Source organism: Camellia sinensis, chromosome 13 (genome assembly GCF_055761805.1).
Source record: "Camellia sinensis isolate YWXY chromosome 13, ASM5576180v1, whole genome shotgun sequence".
In the NCBI taxonomy this organism is placed as follows: domain Eukaryota; kingdom Viridiplantae; phylum Streptophyta; class Magnoliopsida; order Ericales; family Theaceae; genus Camellia; species Camellia sinensis.
Window position 1 is genome coordinate 66,219,489 of NC_138973.1, and position 16,755 is coordinate 66,236,243.

General features: G+C 42.3%; 1 protein-coding gene and 1 long non-coding RNA gene across 3 annotated transcripts in view; both read right to left on the reverse strand.

Moving 5' to 3' along the window:
* Positions 1–16,755, reverse strand: part of LOC114274923 (MADS-box protein SOC1) — a 49,220-nt gene that overhangs the window by 7,234 nt on the left and 25,231 nt on the right. The window lies entirely within an intron of this gene.
* On the reverse strand, positions 10,088–12,261 carry LOC145806191 (uncharacterized). The gene is made up of 2 exons (XR_014348935.1): positions 12,117–12,261; positions 10,088–10,997 (listed from the first exon to the last, which is right to left on the reverse strand). It is a non-coding gene; the product is annotated as an uncharacterized LOC145806191 (long non-coding RNA).

Here is a 16,755-nt window from a genome sequence, read left to right on the forward strand (position 1 = left end):
CGGATCCACGAACCTAGAGGTCCGAAATACTTGGCTTCGAACGGATTCAGACGCAATCTAGAAGTCGCTCCGTTAATGAGTCCCAGAACACTTGCGGGCTCGGAGCTTTCCGGGATCTACGCACCAGAACCATGGACGTAATGGAGTTCGAACAAAGGACCCGATCCCGAGGACGGTGAGTGGAGATAAATTCACTCTTCGGTTAAACTAGCCTATACCCGGGTCGAGGTGGCACGACCCCGGGGGGTCCATGAGACTCGGCAATATTTTGCGGCAGGACGTCCTCTAGGACTACCCCTGACCCTTTGGGATGATTGGGGATCATTGGTTAGGTGTGGCTAAGAAGAAGGGTTCGCCGAGGGATTGATCTCCTCTTCGGGGTTTTCTCATCCTCGGAGAAGTCACCTCCTCGGAGAGGTCACCTCCTCGGAGAAGTCACTTCCTCGGAGAAGTCACCTCCTCGGAGAGGTCACCCCCTCGGACAAGGTGGTTAGAGAAAATATCCCCCATGTGCCTTGCACATGGGCTCCATCCTACATCATGAGGTGCCTATAAATAGCACCCACCCATAGCTTTACAAGGAATGGATTTTGGAGATTTTTTAACTCTTGGGAAAGAACTAATTTCCCTTCTCCATTATCAACCTTGAGAGTGAAAGTGGGAGATCAATGGGAGAGCCTTGCCATTATTCTATTCTCTAACCATTTTGCCTTCTTCTTCACCCAATCTCTTATCTCCATCATCTCCTTTGTTGTTGTGTTCCTAAGTTGAGATTATTGAAGAATCTAAGCCTCTCATCATATTCTAGAGAATTTGAAGTTGTTCTTCAAGGATCTTTGAAGATCTTCGAATTTTCCAACCCTTTTCTTGAACCCTATCTTACATTTTGGCGACTCCACTGGGGAGGCGGATTGGTTAATGGTCTCAACGAGATCTGGAATCCACACAACTCCAACAAGGATGGCGGGAGAAGATGAAGTTCACCAACAAGGATCCTCTAATGGTGGTGATGACAGAACCACGGCTCCAGATCAACCACTTTTGCTTGAAGCCATTCAAGGACTTCAAAATACTTAGCAGGAGATTCTTACCACTCTTCAGAATCTCACTCACACCATGTTGGTGATGAGTTCTAACTTTGCACCGGCGCCAAACGGAAATCAAACTGGTGGTGGAGTTATTCCCGCCGGAGCGCAAAATCAAATCCAAGGAGAAGTAAGCCCCAATCAGCCTATGGCTCATGGCAACACGGCCACAGTAACACATGCTCAAACCACAGTAGGCGGCGGCAGTTTGCCCATGCCCGGGCTCCATGGCGTGCCAAGCCAAGATCCAATGGTGACTAGGGGAGTTTCTAGTGTAATGAATGGTGCTCCGGTGACTGTTGGTGTCCAGGAAAACATAAGGAGCGTGATGGCGCAAAAGGGAGCTCTGCCCGTACCTAATCTTGTCACGCCACCAGTAAATGTTACCCAAGCACCAAGCGGGCCTCCTTTGGTGCCGACAACAAATCTGCAAGCACAACCCGGTATAGCGGCGCCATACGGTGGACTTTACGGGCCTCAATTCAATATCCCATCACCAACTGGCTTGTCTATAGGCGCTGATGGCCAGTATCGTCAAATGTCCTCACCAATGATGAATCCGCAGCACCAGAATGGCCAAGACGCCCCTAGCTCAGTCTTCGGGTACATAAGCCAAGTCCCGGGAATACCACCATCAAACTCTCTCCCTCGACAGTTTCTCACTCTCGCCGATGTGCAGGCCATGTTCGATCTCGAACGGGGCAAGAGGACCTTACCCTCTTTGCCTGATCCAGACGTCAAGCCGCCTTACCCCATTGAGATGCTGAGCTATCCATACCCTGAGGGGTATACAGTGCCGAAGTTCATCAAGTTCGACGGCAAACAAGGAAATGCCCGAGAACATGTTGTGCGATTCATCGAGACTCTAGGTATTCATGGTTCAAACCACGTCCTCCGACTGAGAGAATTCTCTAAGTCCCTCACCGACCGAGCATATAGTTGGTATGTTAATTTGGCCCCAAACTCTGTCCGAAGTTGGGAGGAAATGGTTAACAAATTCCACTCCAAGTTCTTTCAAGTGGCGGAGAGGGTGACCATACTTACATTGTGTAAAGAGAAGCAACGAGAAAGTGAAGACATCCTTGACTACGTCAAAAGGTTTCAGGACAAGGCCGTAGATTGTCATGAAGCAGTCGAGGAGAGTTATCTGGTTCAAATCTGTCTAGAAGGGGCATTGAGCAGATACAAAATGTTTCTAGTTAATCACAAGCTACCCACCTTCTCGGCATTAATAGAAGCAGCTCGGAACATTAGCATTCCTCATGATCAGGAGTCCGGATTTAAGGCCAGTTACAAGACTAGTTTCAAATCGTCTCGTGGACCTATTGTTGCTGCTGCCTCTGCCCCAGATACCCGAAATTCACAAGGAGGAGGTCATAGAGGCCAGAAGAGAAAGCAATATAATGGTGAAAAGGGGAATGTTTCTTATCCATGTGGAATCGAGGAAGTGAAAGCTCTAGTTAAGGAATGGGTGGCTGATGGAGAGCTAAAATTGCCTTATGTTGAAGAAATGCCATCAAAGAAAGACCGTGAGAGCCCTGAATTCTGTGTCTACCATCGTACATTGAAACATCCGACAGAGAAGTGTTGGACTCTCAGAAAAATCTTCAGAGATAAAGTCGAGGCAGACGAATTGAGGTTCAAAAAGCAAGGGACTCAAGACATCCGAGAACAACCATATCCTCAACACCGAGACAAGGGCAAGAATGTTGCTATGATAGCTTATGAAGGCCCGATGATTGAGGCTATCGCCAACCTCGATGACGATGATTGTTATTTGGATGACATCCTCGAGCCAGAGGGTGAGCAAGTTTACTATAGAAGTGCTCTCGATCCAGAGGGCAGAACATTTATGACTCATGGCGAAGATCCCTTTGATCCAGAAGGAGGAGAAGAGTACTACGGAAGAGGAGGACACCATGTTTATGTGGCATCTTATTTTGAAGAGACCGAGGAGATGGTTAACTACGAGCCTCCAAGAGTGGAAAAAGATCCGGATCACTATGCCAAAACCTTGCAAGACTGTGTAAAGTTCAAGCAGTTCTTTGACCAGCTTGGACTTTCCAAGGAGGCAAGAACAGAAATCACCAAGTCTATCATTAATATAGCCGAGGCACACCATGAGGGATGCATGTCGACTGAGGGATCTATCCCGAGGAAGGCAAAAGAGCAGTCTAGTGCCATTACTTTCTCCGAGGTTGATCGGAAGTATCCTTTTTCTCACAATCGCCCGCTTTATGTGACTGCTTTTATTAACGGGGTTGAGTTCAAAAGGGCCTTTCTAGATAGTGGAGCCTCTATCAACATTATGACTCGCGCTACTCTAGAAAAGGCCGGAATCTCTGAAGAACGCATTGTGAAGCAGCCGATAGTCATCACTGGCTTCGGTGGAGAAAGGAGAGTTACTATCGGATGCGTAACAGTTGATTTAGCCGTTGGAGAGATTCGCTCGGCCACCAAGTTCCATATTATCGATTCTGAGACAAATTATCACATCATTCTAGGGAGGACCTGGATGCATAGATATGGGGCTGTACCATCGAGTTATCATCAGTGTGTTAAGGCAAAATGGGGAAAGAAGACGGTGACAATTCAGGCTACAGAAAGGCCTTTCGAGATCCATGAAGCTCATTATTCTGATGCCATCTACTTCACCGAACTGGCTGTCGAAGAAGTTCCCACCACCTCTAAGCCTCGAGGGGTCAAAATTCCTCGTTGGGAGGATATCAAAGATGACAAGGAGCTGATGGCAGAGTCAAGTAAGCGGGCAATGTCTAGACCAGAAAGTCCGCCTATTCCTCGGAAGGTGATGAAAGTTCGAGAAGGAGGCAAGATGGTGTACTATTTATGATGGTGCATGATGGCCACAACCCGAGCAGCTGGTGAAAGCTTTCCAAATGATCTTGCAACTCTAGGGGCAAATTTCAACATTCCGTAGAAGAAGTCTATCTATGACATTTACAGTTTGCATTTACTACATTGTCCAAGAAGTTCTATCTTTCTTATGTCATGAAGAAATTTATTTCCTCCATATTATGTATCTCCATTAGAAGTTATTTTCTCTACATTGTATATCTTCATGGTGTTATGTTGCTTGAAACAGTTTTCAATTTTTTGTTGCCCCTCAAAGAAGAAAGAGAAATAGTAGACTCAGTTACCAACCTGAAGGAAGTTTTCTTGACATAATAGAAGTATACTTCCACTCGGACTTCCGAGAGATAGACTTGTCTCTGCTCGGACTTCTGAAGGAGAGCCTTCCGAGGGACAATTCTTGCTCTCATTAGTGCGGGTCTGAAGAACAGCTCTTGATTTCATCAATACGAGCTCTGAGGATCTTTCTTTTCAAAGTAGAGTGGACTCTTACTCGAACTCCCGAGGGATAGCCTTTGCTTCCATTAGCTACCGAAATAGAAGTGCGCATCCACTCGGACTTCCGAGGGATAGCCTTGTTTCTGTTTAGACTTCTGAGGAAGAGCCTTGTCTCCTGCTCGAACTCCCGAGGGATAGCCTTTGCTTCCATTAGCTGCCGAAGTAGAAGTGCGCATCCACTCGGACTCCCGAGGGACAGCCTTGTTTCTGCTCGGACTTCCGAGGGACAGCCTTGTTTCTGCTCGGACTTCTGAGAGACAGTCTTTACTTCTGTTGGTAGAAGCTTGGTAGACTCGGTTATCTTCCAGAGGAATCTTTCTTGCCAAAGTAGGGTGTGTGCTACCTTCGGACGCCCGAGGGACAGTCTTGCTTTTGTTCGGACTTCCGAGGAACAGCCCTTACTCTCATTAGTGTGGGTTCCAAGGGCCCCGAGGACGTGGATTTCAATCAAGAATTTATTTGTCTGAAATAGTAAAGCCAACAAATGAGACAAACAATATCAATTTCAGATCATGATTCAGGCATTATCAGAATGGGGCAACATCAACAAATAATAATTATCTATTTAAGCTACAACAATTTTATTACTCTGAGCAAGTTCATGAAAATGCAACTATCAAGTTTTTGTCTCTCCGGGCTGGTTACTCTCGAGCCGACGTAAAACTACAACGGTCACACAAAAATTTTGGCATCAGCTATGTATTTCCCAAGCATCCACAAGTTAAACAAACCACAATATATCATCTTTATTATTCAACGAGGTTCAACCCCGGAAGTCATCAACAATTCTTTTTCTCGGGTATTCTTCAAGCTCAACAAATTACAGTACCAATATGTGTATCAACAACATACAGATTTTCGGTTTTTTATCATCAATAAGAGGTGCAATATCATAGGTCGTTTTGTGATGAAATTCAATTGGGACAATTTCTCAAAGTCACTATGTTCCATATTAAAGGTCCAATTTATATGGGGCTCAAAATTTGGACAGAGTGAAGTTCAATAGTAAATTTCAGGCCCGAGATCCGAAGTATATTACATTGCTTATCAGTAGCAAGATTCAATGGATCATTATGCAAATTACAAGAATGTCCTTTCCAAAGTCCATATTCATAAGTCCAGGGTTTTCTCTCTCCATGTCAAAAATGAAGCTCAAATATTAGTCAACAAGTTATATTCGGCCTTTCCTCGGTGATAAAGTTCAACAAATTATGTGCAAGCCAAGCACCTCAATGAGGTTTCAAGTGCTAGTGCATGTTTCCATATGGCCAAAATCACGGTGTTTGAGCTAAAAAAAAAAAATATATATCATTGGGATTGCCACAAAAATTGAGTCCATATTCAGATTCAGTTTTTTTTTTATTTATTTACTTTATTTTTATTTTCATCAGATTGCTTGAGCCCTCTACATTGCCACAAAAATATATTTATATATATTTAAATATATTTACATTCGGAAGAGGGGGCCGAATTTCATACTTACAAATTTGGGCAGTTAGAGAGGTGAAGTCTGAAGCCGATACTGGAAATTTAAGCTGAAATCAGAGAGGCTTTACAGACTGTAATCAACAAGACTAGGCTAGGCTTGGCAGGACCACACACGTTGCGTTGAGAGGGCGAACGTGTGTGGTGTGCGTTGGAACCGTCGAAGTCAACAGTGATCGGAACTGGAACCAGTGAGTATGCAAAAACCGAGATTCAAACTCCGAAAAATAGCGCCGGGCTGTGAGACTAACAAGCTGGATGGTGTTAGGCAAAACCACACATCGCGTTGAGTGGGCGACGTGTGGTTCGCGTTGAACAGCCGAAGACGAAGGCAAAGCATCGGGCATCCACTATTTATCTTCCGAGCATCTACAAGATCGACAAGACAATAATTAATTATTCAACATCAAACCTGTATGTATGTCAAAATTATTGTCAAAATTATCGGCACAGGTTCAAGATTCAATAGCATGGATTCAAGACAACAAAGCCAGATTTCTTCAATAAAATTAGCAAGGATTCAACATTGATTATTCCAATATTCACACAAAAAAAAAAAAGTGTCAAACGAATATGAAATTGGTATTCGAGAGCTCTGGTTTACAAGTGAAGCCTACGATCGAGGACGATCCTATCGCTTGTCATGATCATCTTGAAAATGAACTTGTTGCCAACAGTGCAGGTTCCCTCAGCCTAACGGAGCTCTGTTCAATTAAACTTGAAAGTGAAACACTGACCCAGATTCCACGGGAAGATGAAGCTCTGCAACCAGTGAACAACACTGAGAATGGGAGGGAATTCAACTCCTTAAATCTGCTGAATACTCCGAATAACAATAAACAAAATGAAGAAAGAAACATAAAAAGGAAGTGCATCTCAAATTCTAATGTGTTGATGACAGCCTCGACCTTAGTTGCAGCTTCTACGTATACAAGTATTTTCAATTTGAGCCACTCAGATTCTGAATCTACTGAATATTTCAGCGTTCGAGATATAATATTGTGTCCTGACCGACTGCCCAATTCTTTCTACAACATCATGTTCATGACAGTCGCATTTACTTCGAGTATGGTCGGGCTTGTGATATCATTCTGTTCCCGGGTATTTCTGTTGCTATGCTTGTCTGCATTCTTTTTCAGTTATACTTTCATAATGAAAGATAATCTGCCCAAATTCTGGACATTAAAGCAAGCACCAGCAACCAGCACATTCAAAGCTTTAAAACGAATAAAAAGAGAGGAAGAGAACCAGCGGCAGTATGCGAGAAAGGCCACGGACAGACCCACGCCACGTTGAGGGGGCGGCGTGGTCATCGCTAGTCGGTTACGGTTGACAGGTGCAACGGCGGTGTAAGAACTGCGCGTGAGACAGACGAGCTGCGTGAGTTGAACTGATCACGCACGGGACAGCACCACGGCGGGTTCGTGCAGAAGCCGACGGTCCGTAGGGTGGTGGCCACTTCAGTAAGAACGGAGAGCTGCCGCAACGCTAGTGGTAGCCGAAGCTTTGGCCGCCGACAGTGTGCAAGAAGGTGCGGGTCTTCGGCTGTTTGTTGAAGGAGGGCACGGCAATGGCCTCTGGTATTGTAGCAGCAGACCCTCATTAAAGAAGATGAAGTCTGGGCCTCTAGAGAGAGAGAGGTGAGTGAGAAGTGGGTGTGGCGGCTGTGCAAAAGTTGGTGAGGCTTAGGGTTTTGGCACTTTCCTTAAATAAAAATAAAAAAAAAAACAAAAAAAAAAGAGCATTATCCGTGTGTGCCAAACAACAAAGGCACGTGTGAGGTAAAAAAAAAAAAAAAAAAAAAAAAAAAAACGTTTCTTTTTTGCTTGTCAATTTTTTCTGTAAATTGAAGTGCGTCATCAACTTTATCCATAGGCTCTGTCGTGACAAAACGTTTCTTTTTTTTTTTTTTTTTTTTTTTTGGGGAACGTGATGCGAAATAAGGTCGAAGAAATGACAGTATGCATGTATGAGAAATTCAAAATTTCTCATACACGCAAGGGGCAAATGTAAGAGGGGCTAATTTCAGCCCACTAAATTATTTAGGCCCAATAGCCCAAGATTAGTGGGCCCAAATTTGTCGCAAGTCCAAGACTGGTGGGACCAGATTTATCACCATCAAATGGGCTAAATGGCTCTAAGCCTCGAAAGGGTTCGGATCCACGAACCTAGAGACTTACTCAGGCCCGGAACTCGAAAGGGTATTAGGCAAGCCTAGAGATCCGAGGCACTCGGATTCGAAAGGGTTCGGATCCACGAACCTAGAGGTCCGAAATACTTGGCTTCGAACGGATTCAGACGCAATCTAGAAGTCGCTCCGTTAATGAGTCCCAGAACACTTGCGGGCTCGGAGCTTTCCGGGATCTACGCACCAGAACCATGGACGTAATGGAGTTCGAACAAAGGACCCGATCCCGAGGACGGTGAGTGGAGATAAATTCACTCTTCGGTTAAACTAGCCTATACCCGGGTCGAGGTGGCACGACCCCGGGGGGTCCATGAGACTCGGCAATATTTTGCGGCAGGACGTCCTCTAGGACTACCCCTGGCCCTTTGGGATGATTGGGGATCATTGGTTAGGTGTGGCTAAGAAGAAGGGTTCGCCGAGGGATTGATCTCCTCTTCGGGGTTTTCTCATCCTCGGAGAAGTCACCTCCTCGGAGAGGTCACCTCCTCGGAGAAGTCACTTCCTCGGAGAAGTCACCTCCTCGGAGAGGTCACCCCCTCGGACAAGGTGGTTAGAGAAAATATCCCCCATGTGCCTTGCACATGGGCTCCATCCTACATCATGAGGTGCCTATAAATAGCACCCACCCATAGCTTTACAAGGAATGGATTTTGGAGATTTTTTAACTCTTGGGAAAGAACTAATTTCCCTTCTCCATTATCAACCTTGAGAGTGAAAGTGGGAGATCAATGGGAGAGCCTTGCCATTATTCTATTCTCTAACCATTTTGCCTTCTTCTTCACCCAATCTCTTATCTCCATCATCTCCTTTGTTGTTGTGTTCCTAAGTTGAGATTATTGAAGAATCTAAGCCTCTCATCATATTCTAGAGAATTTGAAGTTGTTCTTCAAGGATCTTTGAAGATCTTCGAATTTTCCAACCCTTTTCTTGAACCCTATCTTACACTCATGGAATTGTACAAATGGTGCTTCGTGTAAAACTACAAATGTAAGAAGTGGATTTGGAAATGTTGATAACCTTAGTTGGTTGGCTTGGGTTTGATATTGAAACATCAGATTATACCTATGAGAACAAATTGATTGAGAACCAAATTTGTATGTTTGGATAGCAAAGTGGATTTCCTAAGTTATATTAGCTTTACTGTTGATCCTAACCTAAAATTACAGATTTTAGGATTTCCTTAATACATGTATATTTACTAGGCTCTAGATTACTCTTTTTCTATTAATCTTTTTTTAGATATGTAGCTTTGTAGCGTTGTTTGGCTCAACTTAGAAGATCTAGATTGTCGGAGGATTAAAAGGTAGGTTTTTTTTTTTTTTTTTTTAAAGTCGAGGATAAGCTCTAGGTCACTCTAAATTAAGAGGTTGTTTGGGAAGTGCTAGATTAGTATACTTTTTTACTTTTTACGAAAAAACGTAAAATATGAATTGAGTTTAAATTGATGTGGTAGAGATGTGATGTAATTCAAATAAGATGATTGTGACCAAAACAGGATATTGTGCTAAAATAACAACATGCCAAACAAGTACTAACTTTTATTTTTATTTTAATTTAATTTTATTTTATTTTTAAGGGTATAGAGGCGAGAAGTTTTGAAAACATATTTTTGGGTATAATGATTTTGATGTAACAATGAATCCATCTTAGTGTACTCTTTTTATGTTAAACTCAATGTGGGAGCTAACACTTCTAGTAAAGTCTTGCACCTCTTAGTGTATCTAGAGGTGAGTATACTATATTATGGAGATTCACGCTTCATGTTTATCTACCGTCACTTTTATGTTGAAGAGAATGATTGATTTGTTCATAAATTTATAGAAATGTTATTGGCATGCTTTAGTAAACTTTAAAATTTATTTGGGGACAAAAACTATATTAAAATAAATGAATTCTTGCCTCATAAAATTTAAGGTTTCCATGGAAATGAGTTCAAGTTGCAAACTGAAAAATCTAGAAATTTTCTAAATATTGATTTGTGATTATATATCAATTTTAAGTAGGAAATAACAATCTCAATCAAGCAATCAAGACAAATCGATACAACGATTTTAACGTGGAAAAATCACAATTGGAGCGCCTCCAATTGTGATAAAAAAACCACGGACAAAAATCACAAAACAATCTACTAAGAAGACAAAAGAAATTACACAAGCGTACTCTCAATTACCTAGCGAATCCACGCCCGAACTAAACCAACCCCTATATGCCTCTTCCACCACGGTCTTCACCTTAGAATTGTCTTACCTAACGTTGAATCCACAACGCCGATGTCGAATCCACGACGATGAGCCACTCCAGAATCCACCAAAGCTTTAGGTCCAAATTCTTTGGAACCCACCGAAAAACAACTCTCTCTCTTTTGTATTGAACGAAACAATCATTTGATATATACTTTTTAAACCATGAGTTAAACTCAAACAAACATTAAAGAAACTAACGAAGAAGCTCCAGATATAAAACCTAATATCCAAGAAGAAGATTTAGAAGCCTTAATCCTAAAAACGGATGAAACCACATATTTATAGAAAACTGATCTGCGATCTCCGCTCGAGCGCAAGAATGGCCGCTCAAGTGGACTGATGCTCGAGCGCAAAAACACAACTTCCAGTACTTTTGCAGATAGTTCAAACTTTTAGAACCAAAGATTCTCCGTTCGAGAGCACAAACGACCGCTCGAGCGGACAAGCAACTTCGACTACATTTTTGCTTTTTGCTTCCGAGGCGCTGCCCCTCAACCCCGCCTGGGCGCTACCCCGAACCCACCAAGGGGCGCTGCCCCCTGGATCCTCGCGAGCTAATCGGGCAACTCGATCCACGACATAGTCAATAAAGTGGCAAACATGAAAGAATTCACTTCTGAAACATCTCTGCAAGGCACAATTCGAATTGGATTCGCATCTAAAAACTCATAGCCTCACTGAAATAAAAGATCAAATACAATTACAACTGAAAGGAGTTTTGTCAAACGGGATTACCAAAAATAAAAACCTAAAACAAACTTTTAAAATAATAATGATCATAAAAATTTAATAAAAAAAATCATAAAAAGATTCTCTTGAAATATTTTTGTTGAACTTATATCCAAATATAGCCGATAGGGTCACCAGAACCAATACAATTTGGGATCCTATGGACCACCAGGTTAAAGGGCCACATGAACCGATATACTCCCTCTATCCGAATTTGTCCATTTTGAGGAATCCAATTTATTTTATTTTTTTATCAGCAAAAATCTTTATTGATTAGCACAAAAAGTATTATAAAGTGATACATCAATAAAACAGAAGGCTAGTGCTCAAGCATTATAACCCAATGTGTTAATCCCAACTAGGTTGACACCTATACACACGAATCCAATCATTTCCTATCACAACACCGAGGTTGGTAAGACACCAACCAACCACCAAGACAACCAAAACAGCCAAACTAAAACAAACCACAATACATAGTCTAAAGCCCAATACACCAACAAAATAGACCAAACCAGCAACACAGCAGCACCAAACCACAGAATCCAAGCAATAACCAGCAGCAACCATCCGGCAATTTCATCAAAGCCCTTTACCTCAAACAGTATCTGACCTGTTTTATGATTAGCCACCAAATCAAGTACCCCCCCCCCCCCCCCCAAAAAAAAAAAAAGGCCTGCTCCTCACCCATTGATCACTTCAAGCATCCCATCCAACTTATTAAGGGACACATCAATTCAAAATTTAAAATATTTTTACCATAATACCCTTTGATTTTAAATTTTAAAAAGGTGAATTACACTAACGGTTCCTGTAATTTGAAACTTATGTCATTTCGATTCCTGACTTTTCAATTGTGATATATTTGACTATGAATTTTGAATCTTATTCCAAATAAAAATTGAAAATATTGTTGCTCCATTTTATGGGCAAAGTCGTCAAACTTATAAAATAAACCAGTTTGACAAAAAAAAAATGTCAAAAAATTATTTTTTAATTTTTAAAAATTATTTCTACCTTGTTTTTTGTTATGTAGGTATCCTGAGCCGGCTTACGTGCACCAGACTAAATCCCTACAGCCCGATCAAGCCTTCCAAAATAGAGCTTACGCCCTGCGGTCCGTGGTAAGCCCTACGGTCCATGGTCCCAAGGTATGCATTTGCTGACTAGGGAATTCGAACCTGAGACCTGAAAAGGAACAAACCTTCAGGCTTTAGTCGTCACCCACTAGGCCAACCAACCTGTGGTTATCCTACTCACCTAAGATAAAATTATATAAAAATGTCAAATCTTTTACATTTTTTATTTTTTATTTTTTATCAAATTAATTTTTAGCATGTGTTTGGATGATGATCACGTAATGGGTGGTTGTTTTTATTGATAGGTAATCATATAATGAACGGATATTAGGCTTTTCATGTGTAATTGGTATGTTTAATTGTTGGCTACATATTTTGTAAAAGCCAGTTACAGTTTGACACGTGGCAGAGTAAGGGTAATAAAGGAAGGTTATTCAAGCCTTCAATCCTGATCGTACACGTGGCAATAAATATTGGTTCTCACATGATCTGAGTAACACTAGATCAATAACGGGATGCAAGATGACATAGCTTCAACGGTTACTCATATTTAAATTCAAATACAAGAGGGAAGCTCAACTGTCAGTAATGGCATAATGGAGCTACTTGTAAGGAAGCATGATCAGCGATCATGGAGGAGCAGTTCGACGGTTCGAAGTGCAGTTCGAAGGTCATCACTGACGAGTATAAATAGCAGGGCAGCTCCCAGAAAAAATGAGGACTCAGATCATACAAATCAGTCATTTACTTCATATATTTTCTTCTCCAGTCTTTTACATTTCCAGTCTTTAAATACCTGTTCTTTAAATACCTGCACTTTAAATACCCGTACTGCACTTCGATTCATAGGAGTAGTTTCAAGTAGATTCAAGTGGATTGCTATTGTAAACCTCTCCGAGGCTGAGTTTGGACCATTGTAAGTGTTCATTTTAATGAAATACTTCAATTGTTCTTCATATTACTGTTGTTCCTTTTAATTTCTCCTAAGTCAAGCCACCAGTAAAAGTCCTCTTCATTGAGGCTGAAAGAACTAAAACACAATCGTCTGGCAATTGGTTGGCAATCACAATTTCTGTAAGGACTGATTGATCCTTGCTGGCACGCTCACATTTACAAAAATACCCTTCGAAAAGCCAAAAAACCAACATATATTTTTGGCACGCCCAATGGGACCTAATTAAAAATGGCTAGAAGAAGACGACAAGGAGAAAATGAACGCATGGAAGAAGGCGTGGAAGGAGAGGTAGAAATACCAAATCCAGAGGATAATGTGGTAACACATCCTGTGGAAACTCCTATATTATCAGAACCTATGGTCGAACAGACCAGTACTTCTGGACAAGAACCATATGTTCATATTATTGGACGAAACCAAGGAATTGGATCATCCACTGTGCCATTTACTCAACCAACAAATCCATGGGATGGTTTAATAGATGCCATGGGACAACAATTAATGAACACAATGGAAAGGTGGGCAACATCCTTTTTGGATCGAATGAATAACCACCAACCAACAAACACAAGACACACGGAGGAAGTTGTAAATGTCCCCCAACAAAGATTGGCTAGAGAAAAACAGCCTATGCAAGTTAATAGACATTCTAATGGTCAAACTAGTACCCAAAACTTTGAAAGACCATCACCTCAGTCTTGGTATGAACCCATTTCAAGGCCTATAGCAGGCCAAAATGCCTCAGTACTTAATAATGAAGCCACACAGGTTGGTGGATCTGGCCAAGTACAAGAAACCGGCATGAGAATGGTTACAAATCCCATGTTCGAAGCCATACCTGGCACAAGGGGGTACACTAATCCCTTATTCGAATTTACACCCGGGGGGTTGGAGGGTTTTCCTACAAATGGCAGAGACACAACACCTGTTCCAGCACCTTTTGCAGGTCCTTTCGCAGGTCATGCTCAAAGAGGTTACCCATACCCTCAACAGCAACCTGCACCGCAAGGACAACCAGCCCCAAATTTACCACCGTATGGACCAAGAGGACCACAAGCACAAGTTTGTCCACCAAATCCTGTGTTTGCCCCTCCAGTAGTGGTTCAGCAGGCACAAAATATGGTCCCTAGAGACCAGATTGCTGATATTGTTAGGGAGATATGTGGACCAATGGCTCGGGGGGTCCAGACTCCTATATACAGAAAACCATACCCAGAATGGGTAGATAGGGTACATGAATACCCAAGGGGATTCAGGATACCAGATTTTACCCTTTTTTATGGGACTGGAAATCAATCAACGATAGAACATATTGCTAGGTTTGTTGCTCAATGCGGTGAATTTACTAACCATGACTATATGAAACTGAGATTATTTCCAAATTCCCTAACGGGGGGAGCATTTGTATGGTACATCAACCTTACACCTGGCTCCATTCAAAATTGGCAACAAATGGAAGAGGCATTTCATGCCCAATTCTTCCAATCAGAGCCAGAAGTATCTATGGCAGATTTGGCTAGATTGAGTCAAAGGCCTGAAGAAAAGGCTACTCAGTTTGTTGCCAGATTTAAAAGGGCTCGAAATAAATGTAGAGTCATCCTACCAGAGCCAGAATTCGTCAGATTGGCTTAAAATGGTTTAGAATTCAGGCTTCGAAAGAAGTTTGATTCAACTGAGTTCAGAGATTTGGTCGAACTGACCTATAAGGTGTCTCGATATGAAGCATTATTAGAAGAGGAACAAGATCGAAATAATGCATCATATAAGACATATTATAGAGATCCTAATTATGAAATAGATGCAGCAGAGATTGTAGGCAAAGAACCTGTAATCTGTGAAGCATTAATTCATAAGGATACAACTATAGACCAACAGTTTAAAAAGAAAGACTTTTACAGAAAATACTCTTTCGATTTAACAAAAGCAGATGACATCTTTGATCATTTGCTCGCGGCTAATTTCCTTAAGTTACCTAAAGGAGTAAACCTACCATCTCCAGATGAACTAAAAGGAAAAGTATACTGTAAATGGCATAATTCTTGGTCTCACTCGACTAAAAACTGCATTGTTTTTCGAGACAGGATCCAAGAACAGATTCGAAAAGGAAGTTTGAAGTTCTCAGCTAAAACAGAAAAAGCCATGGGAATTGACAGTGATCCCTTTCCAGAAGTTGGAGAGGCAGCAGCCAATGTCATTACATCAGACTTCCAGAACTTGTCCTTGACAGAATTGGAGGAAGTCAATGTGCAGATGCATGTTGCTAATCAAACCAACATCAAGAAGAATACTAGAAGCCCACCAGTTATTGAACAAGGTTTCTTGCACCAGAGGGAACACTCTGATGAAGAATCACTAGATGATGATTCTTTAGAAGCAGCGGTGATGCAGAGAATGTGCCCCAGGTGCAGACTCAGTTACAAGTGGTTGAAGGGGCTTCCAACTGATGGGAAGCAATACTACAGGGATGTTCAGAGACGTCCTAAGTCAACCAATGCTTACAACAAAAGGCCGTATCCGGCTAGTGATAGGCAGAGACCACCAGTGGTTGAGCCTGTGGTGAACAGAATGCATGACAAAGGCAAGAAGCTCTTGCATGAATCCAGGCCACATAACTATTATAGAATGGAGAGTAGCCATTCTGAAAGAAAACTGGAGAGAGGTTCAGTTCATGGAATCAAAGCCAGAGATTGGCCCCCTAGACCAGTTTCACGCAGGACACAAAATGGTCACCCTTATCGAAGGTCTGAATCAGATTCAAAACATGAGGACAAAACCAAGCACTTACCTTCACGGCCAGTTTCGAAGATGGCTTCGAAGGTGGAAAAGGGCAGATCAGCGTCTGAATCAGCAAGTTCATGGGTACCTGGAGTCCCAGACTGGTTTGTAATGCAAAACAAACCTAGAGAATTGCCTGTTCGAGGAGATGTTGTAAACCAAGGCAGGATGATCAAGCCTCCTATGGTGGCTCCGAATAACTGGGTGCTGCTTAAACACCCAAAGACAAGGGAACCAGACATGGTCCCAGTCATCTCAAGATCACAGAGAAGAAAAATTCAGCGCAGGTACACCCAGTATCAGAAAGATCTGAAGGAAAGTGGAGGAAATTCTTCACCAGTCAAAACGGAAGGAAGAAAGAACCCAAAGTCAGACTATGCTCCAAAGCCAGTTCCACAGAGCAAAGTGGTCTGCAGCCGAGAACAGTTGGTCAAGGTTCATTCTGAACTAAAAACCAGAGAGAAGACTAGTTTGGTAGGGTTGGAGAAAGCTCTGATGGAGACAGATAGCGAGACCGAAGAAGAAATTAGCATAAGCCAGAAGAAAGAGGTCGTGGAGGAAGAGATGTTCGAAGCCTTCATGGCTGAGCAAACGTTTCTGACTGAAGAGCCAGTTGAGAAAGATCCTTCGAAGGGATCAGTTAGCAATGAAATACCAGAATGCATCATGCAGGATGTTTCTGAGGGAGTCGACCAAAGTAACCAAGAGGGGGAACAAGTACAGCCAGCCATCCAGTTTGGCTCGTTTCCCCCAGTATCAGTGAACATGGTACACATACTACCACAGGAATTCCAAGCTGGAGATGAAAATCAAGAGGGGCAGGAAGCTGATCCAGTTCAGATCTCTA